This window comes from Peromyscus maniculatus, chromosome 11 (genome assembly GCF_049852395.1).
Source record: "Peromyscus maniculatus bairdii isolate BWxNUB_F1_BW_parent chromosome 11, HU_Pman_BW_mat_3.1, whole genome shotgun sequence".
In the NCBI taxonomy this organism is placed as follows: Eukaryota; Metazoa; Chordata; class Mammalia; order Rodentia; family Cricetidae; genus Peromyscus; species Peromyscus maniculatus.
Window position 1 is genome coordinate 60,185,289 of NC_134862.1, and position 16,771 is coordinate 60,202,059.

At 44.4% G+C, this 16,771-nt stretch overlaps 1 long non-coding RNA gene across 1 annotated transcript; it reads right to left on the reverse strand.

The window, feature by feature from the left end:
- Positions 1-7,957: 7,957 nt before the first annotated feature.
- Positions 7,958-16,345, reverse strand: LOC121821151 (uncharacterized). Its single transcript, XR_006061837.2, has 3 exons — positions 15,952-16,345; positions 15,618-15,821; positions 7,958-8,394 (listed from the first exon to the last, which is right to left on the reverse strand). It is a non-coding gene; the product is annotated as an uncharacterized LOC121821151 (long non-coding RNA).
- Positions 16,346-16,771: the final 426 nt, after the last annotated feature.

The following is a 16,771-nucleotide window of genomic DNA, read 5'->3' on the forward strand; positions in this document are numbered from 1 at the left end:
ATTTAAAAGTCTGAACAATGGAAATTAAAAGTCTAGACTCTCAGATATGCCCAACCTGCACCCTGCAGGCAACTGTCTCTGTGTAACAGCTCTGACTCTCCTGGAACTTACTCTGTAGACCAGGCTGGCCCGAATCCTCAGAGATCTGCCTGCCTCTGCCTCCCGAGTGCTGGGATCAAAGGTGTGTGCCACCACCACCTGGCTGTGAGTTTTCTTTTTCTTTTTTTTTAATTAATTTTTTCTTTGTAACTCAATTGTGTGGCTCTTTGAGCATGATCTTTGTAGATGAATGCCATACTGCAGCATCAAAAGGTTGGGTGTGCTTGGAAAGAACACCAAATTCTAAACCCAAACATAACAGATGACACAAAAATGCAAAGAACTAACATGTATAAACAAATGGAATTTCAAAACTTCAAATATGTACCTTAAAGAAAAGGAAAAAAATTACAAAATTCAAGACAGAAAAATATGTGCATCAAAAACACACTGTTTAATGTCTTTATAGAAAGATAATATATCAATTACTACAAATTGCTAACATATTTTAAAATTATTAAATAAAAGAAAAATGAAAGCTGATACTCTACAACACACATGTGAGCATGAGCACACACATAAGCATGTATACACACACACACACACACACACACACACACACACACACACACACGAGCCAAAGCTAAGGAGCAACTAGTCAGTTATAAGTAAGCAGCTAGAACATTAAAGAGGTATCATCTTTCCCTAACGGTTTTTAAACTGCGGTAATAACAATACCAAGTCATGACTGGGCATGCATCCAGGCAAAGCGGGGCATTCCTAAGTGTGAGTGTGGAGACTGCCTGTTTGGATCAAGCCTTTGGTCTGCATAGGCACTGACCTTCAAGGAGGGCGAATCTCAGGCAACAGAGCTACGTGGCCAGTGATGTCACTGACTTCAAAGGGGCTATTACACACAGAGGTGTATTACAGTCTGTAGACAAGGCCCAAGTATCACCATTATGAGGCCTTTGATTTACTGAGATGGGTATAGAAAAATAGGCCCCAAATGACAACAACATTCCTAAATTTTAACAACAAGGCCATAGCCGTTTGGAACCTGATCCATCAGGTCTTACTCAGACATCTGGAATGCCAATGACCCAAGACATCTTGCACTAATGATGAACCTCAAGCAAAACAAATCACTACACAGTGAACGAGGTGTCACCTGTCGGCCCATACACACACTTCCTACAAATGCCCTGTAAGACAAGGCCAGATAACATCCCTTTCAGCTGCTGTAGATGCACCGCTAGCCCTTCTCAGCAGCACCCTGGGGACCTGCCCACTGCATTCCCGCGGTGTCCTTCAGTAGAGTCTCTCTTTGTGTGCTCGTGTCTGGGTAAATTCTTTGACCACCCACGCCACCACCCTTCACGATGCCGTTGGGTGCCATTTCGCACAGGGATGGGGAGACCCCTGGAGAGCTTCCAGTCAGAGAGATTGGTATTTCAACAAAATCACCCTGATTTCTGCACTGAAAGGATCCGGATGACAGGCGTCGGTTAGATACAGTGGCAGTGTTGGGAAGTAGTTAGAGGCTAGCCATCCTCTGAAGCTGGAGTCAAAGGAATCTCCTGACGGGATGAGCGGGGGTCAGAAATGATGAAGATGAATGAGGTCAGAGAGGGATAAAAATCAAAAATAGCCATTGAGCTTTTGGTCATCACAACGGGAAGGATGGGTATGAATGAAAAGAGAAACAGGAGGAAGACATGGCTGTTCCTCAGGGACTGAGGGTTTTATTGCAGGTATAAGGGAGAACACAGGCACAGGCAGGGGCACCTGGGAGTGTCCAGAGTGAACCAAGCCATATTGAAGGGGGAGCGAGAGGAAGGAAGAGAGAGACGAGACAGGACCTAAGGGGCCATGAGGCCAAGAGCACCACGAAGCCAAAAGGGCAACATAGCCAAAATGGCTGGGTTGTATAAGGAAGAGCCGCCGCAGGAGGAAGGGCAGTGAAGCCCAGGGGATGGAGAGGTTGAGAGGAGCGGGAGAGGTGCTGAGAGGTCAGGACTGTGTAACAGGTAGAGACTGGGGATCACGTCAGAGGATGCTTTGGTAAGTTTGTAGGCACCTCAGCCTCCTGTCCCTGGCTCGAGACCTAATGGGATAGAGTGGCCATTTATTTGAAATTGAAAGACGTGGAGGAGGTTTGGGGGACAGGTGGGAGAAGATGGATGCCGAGTAGGTGGCTGGGCCCGAGGGCCTGGAGGTGAGCAGCTCCACCCACCCTCCCACCCGGGGGCTAACCAGCATCTGCCCACGTTGTTTCTTGAGGTAACTGATGCCACGGAAGAAGGTGCAGAGTCAGTTTACACTGGTTATTCCTTTAATCCTCACAGCTATGCGGACGACGACGACTTAATCCTCATTATTAGATGAGGAAATCAGGACTTCGGAGGCCAGGCATTTTGCTTAAGGTCTCGTTGCCGGGAAGCCGTAGAGGATGATTTCAAGGTGACTCCCTCTGCCGCCATGCTGCTCTGGAGAATGTCTTACTGCTCAGGTCTTTCTTGATCTCCCATGATGGAGTCATGGTGTACCCTGCCAGCCTGGGCAGTTTTGTTGGCACAGGGCCTCGGGTCTTTGAGATCCTTATCGGTTTCACATCCAGGACTTCCATCCGACTGATCCGGAAACTGGAACATCTCTTTCTACTGGAGGGGTCCACAGTCGGAAGAAACCCATTCTCAACTCAACAAGAAAAGGATGAGCTGCTTCAGAATGTCTGTGGGCATTGAATAGCTTCCCCCACCCACCCAGAGCCCACTGAAGATTCTTTCCAATGAATGTTAAATTAAAACCCAACAATATTGTCACAACTACCTCAGTTCAATACACAAGCATCTGCTAATCTTCTCATAAAGCAGAGACAAAAAAAAAAATGAAGTCGGTGCACATTTGAATAAAAGTCACAGAACTGCTGCCATTACTCCCCCCCCCTTCCTCCCCACGTCCTCCTTAATGATAGTGTCACCTTACTTCCCACCAAAAACTGGCTTTCAAGTCTAGGAAAGCATCAGAAAGTCCCTGCTGGGCTGCCAGCTGGAGAAGTGTCACAGGCCACTGAACTCTCAAATGAGCTGTCTCTGTAACAAAAGGTCCCTTCCCCTTGGAATAACTTCAAGGGATCTCACGCTGAGACAGCATGGCTCCTTTTGTATTCCAGTTTGATTAAACTGGGAATTGTTCTATGCTCAGGGCTCTTGAGAACACCAGGTGGTGGATCCTAGAGATAAAGGGTTACATAGATCCTTTGTTAGAAACAGGCGCCCCCATTATATAACTTACAACCTCTGTGAACACAAGCCAGGAGCATCGCAGACAGCCTAATGGTTAGACACAGTAAAAAAAAAATAAATAAATAAAATCAATGAATCCAATTTCCAATTCTCTCATGGCTAAAGACGCCTGGTGGTGATTCAACATAGCCTACCCACTGGCTAGAAGTGAAAGAATTTTTTTTAAGGCACTTATACTTTGTATACATGTACGAAATTGTCAAAGAATAAATAAAAGTTATCCTACAAAACAAGCATTTATACTTTGTATACATGTACGAAATTGTCAAAGAATAAATAAAAATCATCCTACAAAACAAGTATTTATAATAAAATAAATAAATGAAAGTTGAGAAGGAATGAGTGTGTGTAAGATCTAACAGTAAGTAGTTCTCCATAGATTCTGAAGTTCGCAAAAAAGCGAATGACTAATCCTCCCGGCTATGAACTAGCCAGGGCCTGGCTCTCTCACGACTTGTCCAACCCTGTGTTCCCAGCCCCTCATACACTATGTCATTTGTTTACCGTGTTGAATAATGAATGTAATAATGATAGCGATTATTTATTAAGAACTTCTTTGTCATTATGTCAGTCTTTGATTGCTACATAACCACTTACCATAAGCCTGGTGGCTTAGGTCAACACCCATTCACTGTCTCATAGCTCTATATCTTCAGCGGTCTTGGCTTCTCGGCTCACAGTCCCACAAGACTGAAGTTGAGACATCAGCCAGGCACTTAACCAGAGGTTCTGGGAAGAATTGGCTTCTAAGCTAATCCATGATGCTGGCCCAGCTTAATTCCTTGCTGCTGTAGGATTGAGATTTCTATTGCTTTGCTGGCAGTTCAGCCTGGGTCTCTATTAGCCTCTTAGAGTTCCCCACATTCCTTCTCAAGTACCCCCATGCGTCTTCAAAGCTACCAACAAACAGCACTAAGTCTTTCTCATGCTGGAAATCTTTGATGTCCTCTTCAGCCAGCAGCAGCAGAACACGCTCTGCTTTTAAAGGTGCCCCTGTGACTTGACTGACCCCTCCAGAAAAATCTCCCCATCTTAAAATTAGCTGTGTGTGAACACAGGCAGGCTAGCCCACCAGAGTCCCAGGTTCTGCAGGGCAGAACATCATAGAGGGCACATTTAAGAAATCCTGCCTAGCCCAGGGGCAGATACTGTTCAAGGGCTTTCCATTCAATAATTTATCAGCACTTACAGCAACCCCGTGATCCCACCTATGGTGGAGCCTGTTGTCTTCTTCTCCACCTTTTAGCTAAAGCATGAACAGTAAATTGTTTGCCAAGATCTCCCAGCTACTAATGGCAGGATCTAGAGCTCCATTTGGTAGGCTGGCCTCGCAGCCACGCCTTTTACCCCGCCATTCTATGTGGCTTTTAAAACAGCTATTTCCAGAACTAAAGCGTGAATAATTGATTTGGTGTGGGACCAAGAGATGACCCTGAGGATGAACTAATTCCTTCATGTATATGGAAATTGGTGTGTGCAAGTTCTTCAATGGATTATTCTGGAAAGGAAGTCCATAAAGTCTCAGAGAGATGGTCTTAAAGAACTGCAAAAGCTGAGTAGCCCATAACACAAGTCCCCCCTTTTCAAACTTCTGGTGCTAGTGAGCAAAAACACTACAGCACAGAATGACAAACATCTGAGGCCAGTGAGGGGATAGTGCATCTCCTTTAACTGTAAGAGAGCACTATAGATAGACCCACTGTAAATAACTTCCTTAGGTAAGCCGTCCACTCTCCAGGACAAATACCTACAGTTGAGCAGGACATGAATATGCTAACAATATGCTAATTTGGATTCTAGGGTCAAAATTTATGATCGGAACATTGCAAGAAAGGAGAAGGTCTACAGCTAAAGTCTTTCCTCCCATCTGAAATGCACCTGCTGCTCACTCTTGGGCTTACTGTCTTTTGCTCAACAACAGTGTTGTACAAATAGCGCTGAATCTAGTCAAGAAGGCTTGAGTTCCACTGCTGTCTTATTCCTTGTGTGACTTTGAACAAGTCAATTTACTTCTCGAATTTTATATATCCAACTTGTAAAATAGAAAGAACAATATCTACCTCACAGAGCTTTGAATTAAAAAAAATTGAGACTTACTGGCAATAAGATACTGAATGGTTCATGTTCTCGTGTACAGAGTATAACTATAACACAAATTTCCATGCTGTTAATGAACCAGGTACCTAATGAGCTCATGGGAAGAAAGAACAGGGCTCCCACAGACACCTTCAATGAGCTTATATCCCCGTGTGAATGCCTAAGATGAACAGTGATTTAGGTAAAAGAGATCAAGAAGCCATGTGCAAGGAGACGGCTCTGTTTGGTAAAAGCACTTACTGTACAGGCTTGATGACCTGAATTAAATTCTCGGAATCCATGTCAAAAAGCCAGATACAGTGATGTTTACCAGTAATCCCAGCACTCCCGTCATAAGATGGGTGACAGAGAAAAACATCAGCTTGGGAGCCAGCTAGCTTGAAGCATACTAGCTAACAGCAGAAACAAGAGGGACCTTGCCTCAACAAGGTCTAAGGCAAGATTCAGTTCTCAAAAGTTGTCCCTTGACCTCCACATGACACTGTAGTACATGTGCACTTGCACAGACACATATACAATAAATTAATAATAATAATAATAATAATAATAATAGCCGGGCGGTGGTGGTGGCGGCAGCGCACGCCTTTAATCCCAGCACTCGGGAGGCAGAGGCAGACGGATCTCTGTGAGTTCAAGGCCAGCCTGGTCTACAAAGCGAGTTCCAGGAAAGGCACAAAGCTACACAGAGAAACCCTGTCTCAAAATAAATAATAATAATAATAATGAAGCTATGTACTCCCTTCTAATTGCAGTGGAGTGGGAAAAGGCAATGGGGAGTACATATAATCAACATATATCATATGCATGTGTGAAAAAGGCCATAAAGAAATCCATTATATATATACATATATATATATAATTATATATATAAAATTAGTCTATGCTAATTAAAAAACATAAAAACATTTAAAGAAGCTGTGTATCATTCAGTAGGCTTCTGCTGAGCAAGCATTTTGCTAAATGAAACACAGTTAAGGAGTAAAACATGGTACCAAGATCACATTCTGAGAAAGAAATGGAGGCAAAGGAAAATCATTCGCGTAGGTGGAGGAACTGAAGACCCAGTTTGTGTACTCCTCCTCTCAGTACCGTGGTTTAAGCCAACCCAATGTGTTCTAGCACAGCACGTATGAACACCAGGGTCAAGAGGGCCAGCTAGTCGGGGAGAAAACATGACTGTTCTTGGATAAATACTGAGACTTGGTTGCCTCCGGTAGGTACAACAGCAAAATGTTCTTCTCAAATTGCCATAGCTAAAGAGACGTCGGCATCATGCCAAGAGTTATAGATTATTCGTAAACCATGTGTGCTATATATATCTATAGCTAAGACAGGAGCAAGGGTTTGTTATGAGCAGATTTTGGCTTCCTGAGACGCTGAGCAGAGAATTCAGCCAAGCCAGTTCCGACTTCTAAACTCCTGGACTGGAGGAAAAGGGATGGGTGTTGCTCCGAGACAAGAGGTGTGTGGTAATTTCTTACACAGCACTTTGTCGCAACACCTTTTCAAAGCTTATAGGAAGTGACCTGCCGAGGATACCTCGACATAAAAGTGGGACCTAGAACCCATCATCTTCTGGGAGGCAGAGCAAAGAGCAGGGGCTGGAAACCCAGCAGATGGGAGCATGTGGCTTAGAGGTAGGCAACCCACTGTTCCCTCCCAGTCGCCCCCCAGTATGAACAGAAACTGCCTTTGAGTTAAGCTGCGGAGACATGCAAACCATTTCCTGAGAGAGCTATAAAGAAGGCTCGCACGCACTAGGTGAAGCACAGATGATGCTCAGCATAGTCCAACAAATTTTCCAGATCTTCATTACCTATGCAGAGTCTACCTCTCTTTCTGTACCCTGCTGCTGTCAATACCAGTGAGGAACTGACTGCCCAAGCATCATTCACTGGAAGGAAAAAAAAAAAAAAAAAAAAAAAAACACCAAACTTATTTGTATATTTAAGTGCCAAGAGAATGGCAATAAAAGACGATTGAAAGCTCAACTTGACCATTTAGTAGCCTGGTCACCTTGGACAAGTCAAGTAACTTCTTTGTGCCATTGCAACATCTCTATGCTCCCAGCCATGTGGGAAAAACAGAGCCTGAATACATACTTGTCCAGAGAGCTTTCATAGAAAGCAGGGATGGAGTCAGAAAGGACTCTCTCCTCCAGTAGCTTCCTGGTTGACCTCCTGTTCCAAGACTCAAACCCATCCCAACACTCATACTTCTAAAAACCGCATCTGCTCTCTTTTTCCCTTGCCCCAATCCTCCAGTTCTTTGGCACCTCTCCTAGAAAGGTATCAAAAATTTTAGCATGGATTCCAATGTCCTCCCATGCAACCTACATTGAGTGCTCACTTTCTCTGGTCCTGGGGACCAGGAGAAGACAAATAGTGCTTACTAAGAAATGTACATCTTGTTTGCTGAGGCAAAAGATGACTCTCCTGCTTGCTACTAAGGCCCCCTTTAGGAGCAATGAGGACTTGGTGTGTGTTGGGGGTGGGCATTACTTAGCATATGTCAAGTAGAACTTAGTTCACATGGAATCTGGAAGACCCATTCTGGGCATTAACAGTGATGTTTAATGTAAAAAAAAAAAGAACATTTCATTGAAAGCAATTTTGTAGTATTTAGGCGAAACATCACTAGGCAAAAAAGACTCCCAGTGGGTAGTTCTCAGTTGTGACTCCTTGAGAACTCTGAGAATGTCGAGTGCATGGGCAGAATGCTAACACAAAACTTGCAGAGACTATTTAGTGCGGAGGTGAAGCCTTTGGCGCCCCCCACGAATACACATCAACTTTCTTGCTCTTCGGTTTCGTAGCCTTGGCGACATGGAGCACTGTGGTAGTGAGAAAGACCTTTTGATCTCCCTGAGGAAGCTATCAAGGGATTTTAACACAGACCTCAGAGATGACATTCTGCTCCTCCACATGGCATGGGGATCATTTCACACCTGCTGGAGAAAACAGTGAGCCTGTTAAAAAAAATACATCTTTCCAGAGGAAATTGGAAATGGACTCCAAAGCTACTCTATATAGCACCCATCTACCACAGTTTTCTCGCAGGTGTCACTCACATAAACAAAAGTACAGTTTAAAGGAGAAAGAAGTAAAAGGTACTAGGATACAAAATCATCTGTATTTGACCTCCCTCCCAGATGCTATGTCCATAGTCTTGCTAGAGAATTCCATTTTAATGTCTAGTTGTATATATACATTTTACGCATTCATTGGAGATTCTGTGAAGGTGAGGGTCTTAGCTGTATTGCTCACTGCTATATCCTCAGTACATCTCGGGAGTCTCATTAAACATGTGCTGACTAATTCAGTCATCAAATAGATACCTATTATGTATCAAGCCATGTGATGGGGCTCAGGGATGTAAAAGGGATTCACTGTCTCCGCCAGGATACTCCTTCCAGCTCCAAATTCATTCTGAATGCTTCCTTGAAATATCCAACAGGCTTCCCAAACTTGATGGGTTGTCAGGTCCAAAATAGATCCCCACCCCCTGTAGTTGCCTAACTTCCTCTTAGGCCAAATTACCTCTATATTTGCTAGAAAGGTCCCTGCTTCCAAATATATTCCAATCTCTTTAAGAACTGATGTAAGATTTTTTATTATATACATTCAAAGATAGTCCTAATTTATGTATCATTCAAATGAAAGATAGAAGAGAGAAAATGAAGGAAATAAACAAGAAAAGAGAGCTGCTGAAGAGTACTAGGAGAGCCAGAGAAGTGGATTAGAAAGGAAGACAGGAAGGCCACCATGAGGCCAGAGGACTACTGCTAGATGACGAGGCAAGATGAGAAATAAAGAGAGCTGAAGAGAACCAGATAGCACGCACTTGTTATTACATTTAAAGAGACATATCATGTTTTTGGACTACAAAACCAAAGCATCCTCATAAAAACATTTTAGCTTTATTTAAATGGCTAGGAAATCACGTGAGAGCATATTCTAGGTGCCCTGATAAAAAAGACCAGGGGAACCTGAATTAGCCTAGAGTCAGCAAAGTTACCTGCCATGCATGCTGCTCTCAACCAGAGGTATTATATAGCCTCAACAGTGATGAGAGGGCCGGGTGGTGGTGGTGCACGCCTTTAATCCCAGCACTCGGGAGGCAGAGACAGGCGGATCTTTGTGAGTTCGAGGCCAGCCAGGTCTATAGAGTGAGATCCAGGAAAGGCACAAAGCTACACAGAGAAACCCTGTCTCGAAAAACCAGGAAAAAAAAAAAGTGATGAGAGAGTTCCATAACAAGGAAGACAGAAGGAGAAAGGATGTCAGCAAGAGAGATTAGAAAGAGCAACACAATGCCATTAATCTTCTGATAGACTCAAGCATGAGAAATAGTAGAAACACAGAGAAGAGTGGGAGGAATCACTTCCCAGCCTTTTGGCTAAGACCCAGTGTAGAAGATTCAGGGGAGCCCTTCTTCTCGAGAGTCTCAGAACTGAGATCTCAGGGCAACAGAATTAGCCAGATGTCAATAAATGGAAGTGTTCCCAGCTGCATCAGGAGGACCATCGGGCTTGGCTGTGGTAGTGCATGCCTTTAGAAACCCTGTCTCTAATTAATTGATTGATTAATTAACGGACCATGGGAAATAGAGCCAATGTGTGTTACTCATCTTAGCCTTCTTCGTGTGCTCCTCGCTAAGAGCTAACCTTCTATTTTAAATTGTATCAATTCTATTTGGTGATTTGAAACACTGGCCAGCATCCAGCTGTCCTTAAGTAGATTTTGCCCCTGCCAGTCTAATCCCAGATGACACTCATGTTCCCAGAGCAAGGTCCATTACTATCATAACAGTTGGTATTATCTACCACGGCCTCATAGTGACCCAGAAAAATAAATAATAAATAAATATAAAAATGCTGAAATTATGCCACTTGTTTATTTGGGTGTGAGATTCAGCTCTGTATATATGACCAGTGGGACCCCAGGCAGTCTCCATGTATCCACTGTATGTATATATTATGCCGGAAGAACTCATCTGAAATGATTTAGGTTTGAGGAAAAATCCTTTGCTTATGTCTGACTAATACAGAACGAAGAGACCGGGATCTGGGGAAAAGGTCGTTTTGTGCTTTGCTCTTAATCTTCTTGCTCAAAATTTGTTAAAGATTAGTTCAACATGAAAGCAACCTCTTGTACCCTGTGTTCCCAGCCAGTTACTCCCTGTAACAGCTCAGCGAGGTGGAGGTGGCAAAGAGAAAGAATTTGATCAGGATAGGGAATAAGCTAAACCCTCCCTGTAACTTAATATAGAAAATCTGAAAGGGCATCGTTGAAATTATCATCACTAAAGTATGCTCAGGAGCCAAAAGCACCATCTAAATCCTTACACCTGCTAAACCAGCCAGTGGATGAGCTCAAATGCCCAGGCTTATATTGCAGAGAAGAAAATGTAAGCATTTAAATTTGGGTTACCATGTTTCACAAGATCTATCCAGGCACCAAAATCTTTATGAGCTCTACATAGTTTGTCCTCAAATATCTACTTAATGAGCCAACCAGTGAATGAAGGAAGGGAATTCAACCAGAAGAATAAGCAACATACAAATATGCTTTGAGCATGAGGCATGTCAAATTTCTCATTCAAAAAATTGATGGGAGAGGCCTGCTATAAAACCAGCTGTCCTCTCAATGAAACTCTCCCAAGAGCGATGGCTAGACACTGCACACCACTGTCTTCTTCCTTCTCTCCCATCTCCATGTTCATAACTGTGTCTCTTCAATGTTCAAACCCCGGCTTTCTCCGATCTCTAGGCCCAGCATTTTCAAAGTTCCTAGATAGCTAAAAGCTCTTCATCCCTTTTGTGCAAGCGATACTCACACCACAAGCCAGCCATGTTTCCCTGACCCTCCACTGCACAGTTGACACAAGCTACTAAGCCTGCCCTGGATGCGGAGCACTGTGCCTGGGGGAGAGTCAGAATCAATGAGAAAGGCAGGCCCAGCCCCTGACCCGGACCGTTCCGTCTTCATGCAGTATGGACAGCAGATATCATTACAAACATGTTTGAAAGCTCCAGAACTCATGGCTTTAGAATTTAATCTGGTTGAGGAGAAAAGACATTTGACATTTAAAGGCAGTTGGTATTGTTGAACAGTTTGACAGTGCAAGAAGATACTCACTGGAGGTGCCTCTGGGAATACAGTTAAAGAATGTCCAATCTGAGATGGAGCTCATACCTGACTCCCCTAGATAACATCAAAAAATAAAATAAAATTGAAGTCGAATTTAGAGAGAGCTTTCTCCGGAGGCAAAACCACGGGACTTGGTGGAATTATTCAGTTCACTGATTCACAAAGTTATGGATGCATATAATTTAAAACAAGTCCCAGTTTTCTATGTGAGATGCCCAGTGGCAAAAAAGCCCATTCCATGGCTCATAGATGACTTTTTATGACGTGGAAAGTTCCACTTAAGTAAAAGAGGCTCTAACTGACCAGCGTAGGAGCGATGTTGCTTCAGGAACAGGCCCTTACCTGCACGTCACTGTCCCAGTTAGTAGACTACCCAGCAGGGTCAGTTTGCTTCCGGTGCTGACTGGTGTAGGCCTGATCCATCTGCATGGCTGCTTACCATGCATGGCTTAGCAGAATTACTTACAAGGAAACGCTGGCTGGCTCTGTTCCACTTACTTTTTAAGCTTTACTTTTTTTAAAAGGTTTTTATTTATGTTTATGTAGGGGTTTGCAAATGAATGCAGGTACCTGAGGAGGCCAGGCGCACTGGACCCCAGAAGCTAGCATTGTGACCACCCAATGTGGAGGCGGGGAAGCAGAGACACAGGTCCTCTCTGAGAAGCATGCGTGCTTAACCCCTGGACCATCTCTCCAGCCCCCATTCACTATTCCTCCAGCAGGTTTGTTGTTTGTTTATTTTTTTTTTTAATTGATCTGCCAACGTTCTGGTAGTAGAGATGAACGTCTAAAACTGGTAAGCCTGTAAATCCTGACGGGAGCTGAGAAACCTCGAGCATAAGGAAAACCTCACACTAGGAAACCAAGAGTGTTATTAGCCCTGAATAGTGTTAAATTCAGTAAAAGGAAACCATGACCCAAGTCTCTAAATAGAAACACCAGTGATGTCATGTTGGGGCTTCTTAAACGAGCAATTATGTCTACTGTACTATTACTGTCCAGTTACCACGCCCCGTTCATTAGAAACTTCTGAGGAGTTCTGGAGCCTGTGATTTATAAAGCTGCTTGTAATCTCATTTGGCTGGGGGCAAATAAGCTACACACTGCCAGAAGGTGTGTTTTATCTAAGTCCAAGTGTAGAATGCCTATCTGATTTTATGGCTCTCTTTGACACCACATCTCAAGTTCCAACTCGATCTCCTAAACAAGGAAGCACCAAGGAGACAGAGGAAAGCATCATTAAAGGGACTCTAATAAACCCTCATGTGGTGGTAATGAGGCATTTGCCAACCCCATCTGGCTGCACTCTGACTGATGTGGGTTTCTTGGGTTCATGACAAACTCAAGTCCAAGGGCTTATCCTCCAGCTCTACGGCACTACAACTTCACAACTGAAGACTGACGCTACCTCAGCTTCCACATGGACCTCTTCAGGCTTCAAGGACAGGGATGCTACTTGGGTTCGGCTTTCTCCTTGACTCCCACATTTATTTTAACGGCCCTGGACATTTGACTCCTCGGTTCCTATGCTGTTAGTTACATCTTTAAGAAAAACAAACAGAAACAAATGCGTAGTAACCCATTTAAAGTTCACAACCAAACCAAGCGGTAGCTACCCCCATAGCTCCGGTTCATAAGTGAGGGAACTGGGGCTCAGAAAGTTCCTAAGAGGGAAAATCTAGACTCACACTTGGACGGTGTGTTTCTAACAGCCTGCACTGCCTAGAGTTCCCAGATTCCGTGTTCAGTCTGCAACAACAGGTGCCCTACGATGCACATTATTAACGTGTAAAAAGAATGTTTTCATGAGAAATAAACTCTAGGGAAACAAAGCCAAGCTTTCTTTCCTCCTTTATACTATCTGATGTTTAAAAAAAAGAAAAGTTGGTGTTCAAAGCTCTGCAAAGCACACTGAAAAATGTCTCCACACCCCCCTGAAGTCTCTACATACCTTATTTTATCTTTGGCCAAAAGATATATTCCCCTCTCTGAGATCACAAAGATATGATACTGATAATAAAAAATGAATCGCTATTGTAGCTCAGCGTAGAAACAGCGCCCTGCAGTTCTGTTCTGACAGGAAATAACAAGTCTCACTTATATGAAGCATCTCCAGGTTCCTGCTGGAGCCTTTAGTGACTTTGAGTGAGCTCCCGTGGATTTATCACTCACTCATATGCCATACTCTCAAAGACTCAATGACACCATACAGGTGGGAGTTTCTAAACATTTTTCTGCACTTTCTGTAACAAACATGAAAACTAACTCCTGGTGTCAAAATGTATATCCTCTCCTTGTGGCACGGTCCCACAGCTCACAGAAGATGCTGTCTGCTTCCCGTAGAAGTCATTCTTCATTTATTGAACCCTACTCATTTATTAAAGACCAAGATGAGCAGGGTGAACAGCATCTCTTTGCTTGAGGAGCTTAACGTCAGTGTGGGACAACAGACAATATCCAAGTAAGGGCTTAGCTAGAGGCATGCATGAGTCGAAGGAAATCTGTAGGACTGCGCGTGTGAGAGGCCATGAAGTAGAGGGGAAATCAGTTGATTGGCTCATCAAGGGGGGCCTGACTGAGGTGACGTTTAGCTGAGAAGTGGATACTGAGAAGCAAGCACACATTCCAGAAGAGGAGACAGCCAAGGCAGAGTCTTCAGACGGGATCAAGACCAAGTAAAGCCTGTCCTGAGAGCTCACCATGTATGTGTGTGTGTGTGTGTGTGTGTGTGTGTGTGTGTGTGTGGTGTGGTGTGTGTGGTGTGTGTGTGTGGTGTGGTGTGTGTGTGTGTGGTGTGTGTGTGGTGTGTGTGTGTGTGGTGTGTGTGTGTGGTGTGTGTGTGTGGTGTGTGTGGTGTGTGTCTGTGTATGGAGTGTGGTGTGTCTGTGTGTGTGTATGTGTGGTGTGTGTGTGTCTCTGTGTGTGTGTGTGGTGTGTGTCTGTATGTGGTATGTGGTGTGTGTGTGATGTGTGTGTGTCTGTCTGTGTGTGTGTGGTATGTGTCTGTGTGTGGTATGTGGTGTGTCTGTATGGTGTGTGTGTCTGTGTGTGTGTATGTGGTGTGTGTGTGTGTCTGTGTGGTGTGTGTCTGTGTGTGGAGTGTGATGTGTCTGTGTGTGCATATGTGTGGTGTGTGTGTGTCTGTGTGTGTCTGTATGTGGTGTGTGTGTGTGTCTGTGTGGTGTGTGTCTGTGTGTGGAGTGTGGTGTGTCTGTGTGTGTATATGTGGTGTGTGTGTGTGTGTGTGTGGTGTGTATGTCTGTGTGTGTCTGTGTGTGGTATGTGGTGTGTCTGTGTGTCTGTGTGGTGTGTGTGTCTGTGTGTTGTGTGTGTGTGGTATGTGGTGTGTGTGTCTGTGTGTGTGTCTGTCTGGTGTGTGTATATGTGTATATGTGTGGTGTGTGTGTGTGTGGTGTGGTATGTGTGTGTGTCTCTGTGTATGTGTGGTGTGTCTGTGTGTATGCATGGTGTGTGGTGCATCTGTGTGTGTGGTGTGTGTGTATGTGTGTGTGTGTCTGTGTGTGTGTGGTGTGTGTGTGTGGTGTGTGTGTGTGTGGTGTGGTATGTGCGTGTGTCTCTGTGTATGTGTGGTGTGTCTGTGTGTATGCATGGTGTGTGGTGCATCTGTGTGTGTGGTGTGTGTGTATGTGTGTGTGTGTCTGTGTGTGTGTGGTGTGTGTGTGTGGTGTGTGTGTGTGTGGTGTGGTATGTGCGTGTGTCTCTGTGTGGGTGTGTGGTGTGTCTGTGTGAGTGTGTGTGTGTGTATGTCTGTGTGTGTGTGTATGTGTGTGTGCCTCAAGCCCTCAGAAGCTCCATGCCCAACTCCTGTCAGCCTTAATGACATCTACAGACTTGTGTCTAGCTCCCCTGCTGTGATAGCGACCAGTGGTTCTCAGAGTTGCACCTTCTGGACCCAGGATATCCGGGCAGGCAAACAGTAGTTGCCCAGGAACACCTATTGATGATTAACACCAAGAGAGCAAGGAGACGGACTTCACAAGTCAGTCAGCTGGACACTTACTGTCGGGTCTGCCGGAGACCCAGGACCGCTGCTGAGGAGCCGGGCCATTCCTTCCTCACTGCTGGACCTTCTTCCCCAGTCTCCTGTCGGTCCCCAGGGACCCCAGCTGTGCTGAGTGATAGCCGTTCTTAATCTGTTGTGAAGATCTGATTTCACCTCCCACAAGCTGTCCTCTGACCTCTACACACACACACAAATAAACAACTGTAGAAAAGTAAATTAAAATGTTAATATAAAGGCAAAACTGAGAGGATAAAACTATTTATAATACTACCCAAATAATTAGTCCTTAACAAGTCAAAATTTGCCATTTCTGCAACTAATTAATGCTTACCAGTGCATTAGTTCATTAGAAGAAAACAACCAAAGCGTGTTGTCTCAGTTCTGAAGGCTAGAAGTTCGGGGTCAACCTGTTGGTAGAGCTGGGGTCTCTTTGCTGGGCTCACACATCTAAGCATGCGTCCCTGTCCCTACGTTTCCCTTTTCATGAGGATGTAGTCCTACTAGATTGAAATCACTCTAGTAACTTCAGTTGAACTAACTTAACTACATAAAAACACCTTGAAATCAGGTCAGAGAATTGGGACATGAGTTGGGTGGAAAGGACACACAGTTCAAACAAGAGCGACAGAAAGGGAAAACAGGAGCCATTCTGAGAAAATAAATCCATGATAACTCAGGAATGCAATGGACGCAGGATGAGCAGACAAGGACATTGAAATGGCTGTCAAGACCCTCCCCCTCGTGTTCAAAGTTAAAGGAAAGTGATAGGGCTGACCATAAAGAGTAACCAGGGAGGTGCAAACGGGGCCCGGCGAAGCTTCTAGAGGTTCATATCTCTGAATGTTTTCATAAACTCGGGGAAGAAACCCTTGGGAACTAAACAGAGCATAGGCCAGCTGTGGGGCAGTGCCCCTCACCCTAACCCCTGTGCAGACAGAGTCCCAAAAGAGGGGTGAGGGGCAACACTTACCTGAAAAATAATGGCTGAACACATCCAATTTTTTTTAACCAACTAAACCTTTAGTATCGTGAAGCTTCAGCAATTTCCAAAACAGAAGCCCAAATACCACTGCACCAAGCATCACTACTCAAATATCCAAACTACCTCAAATCAGTGATAAGCAGAGAGCCAGGAGGCCACAGATAAAGCC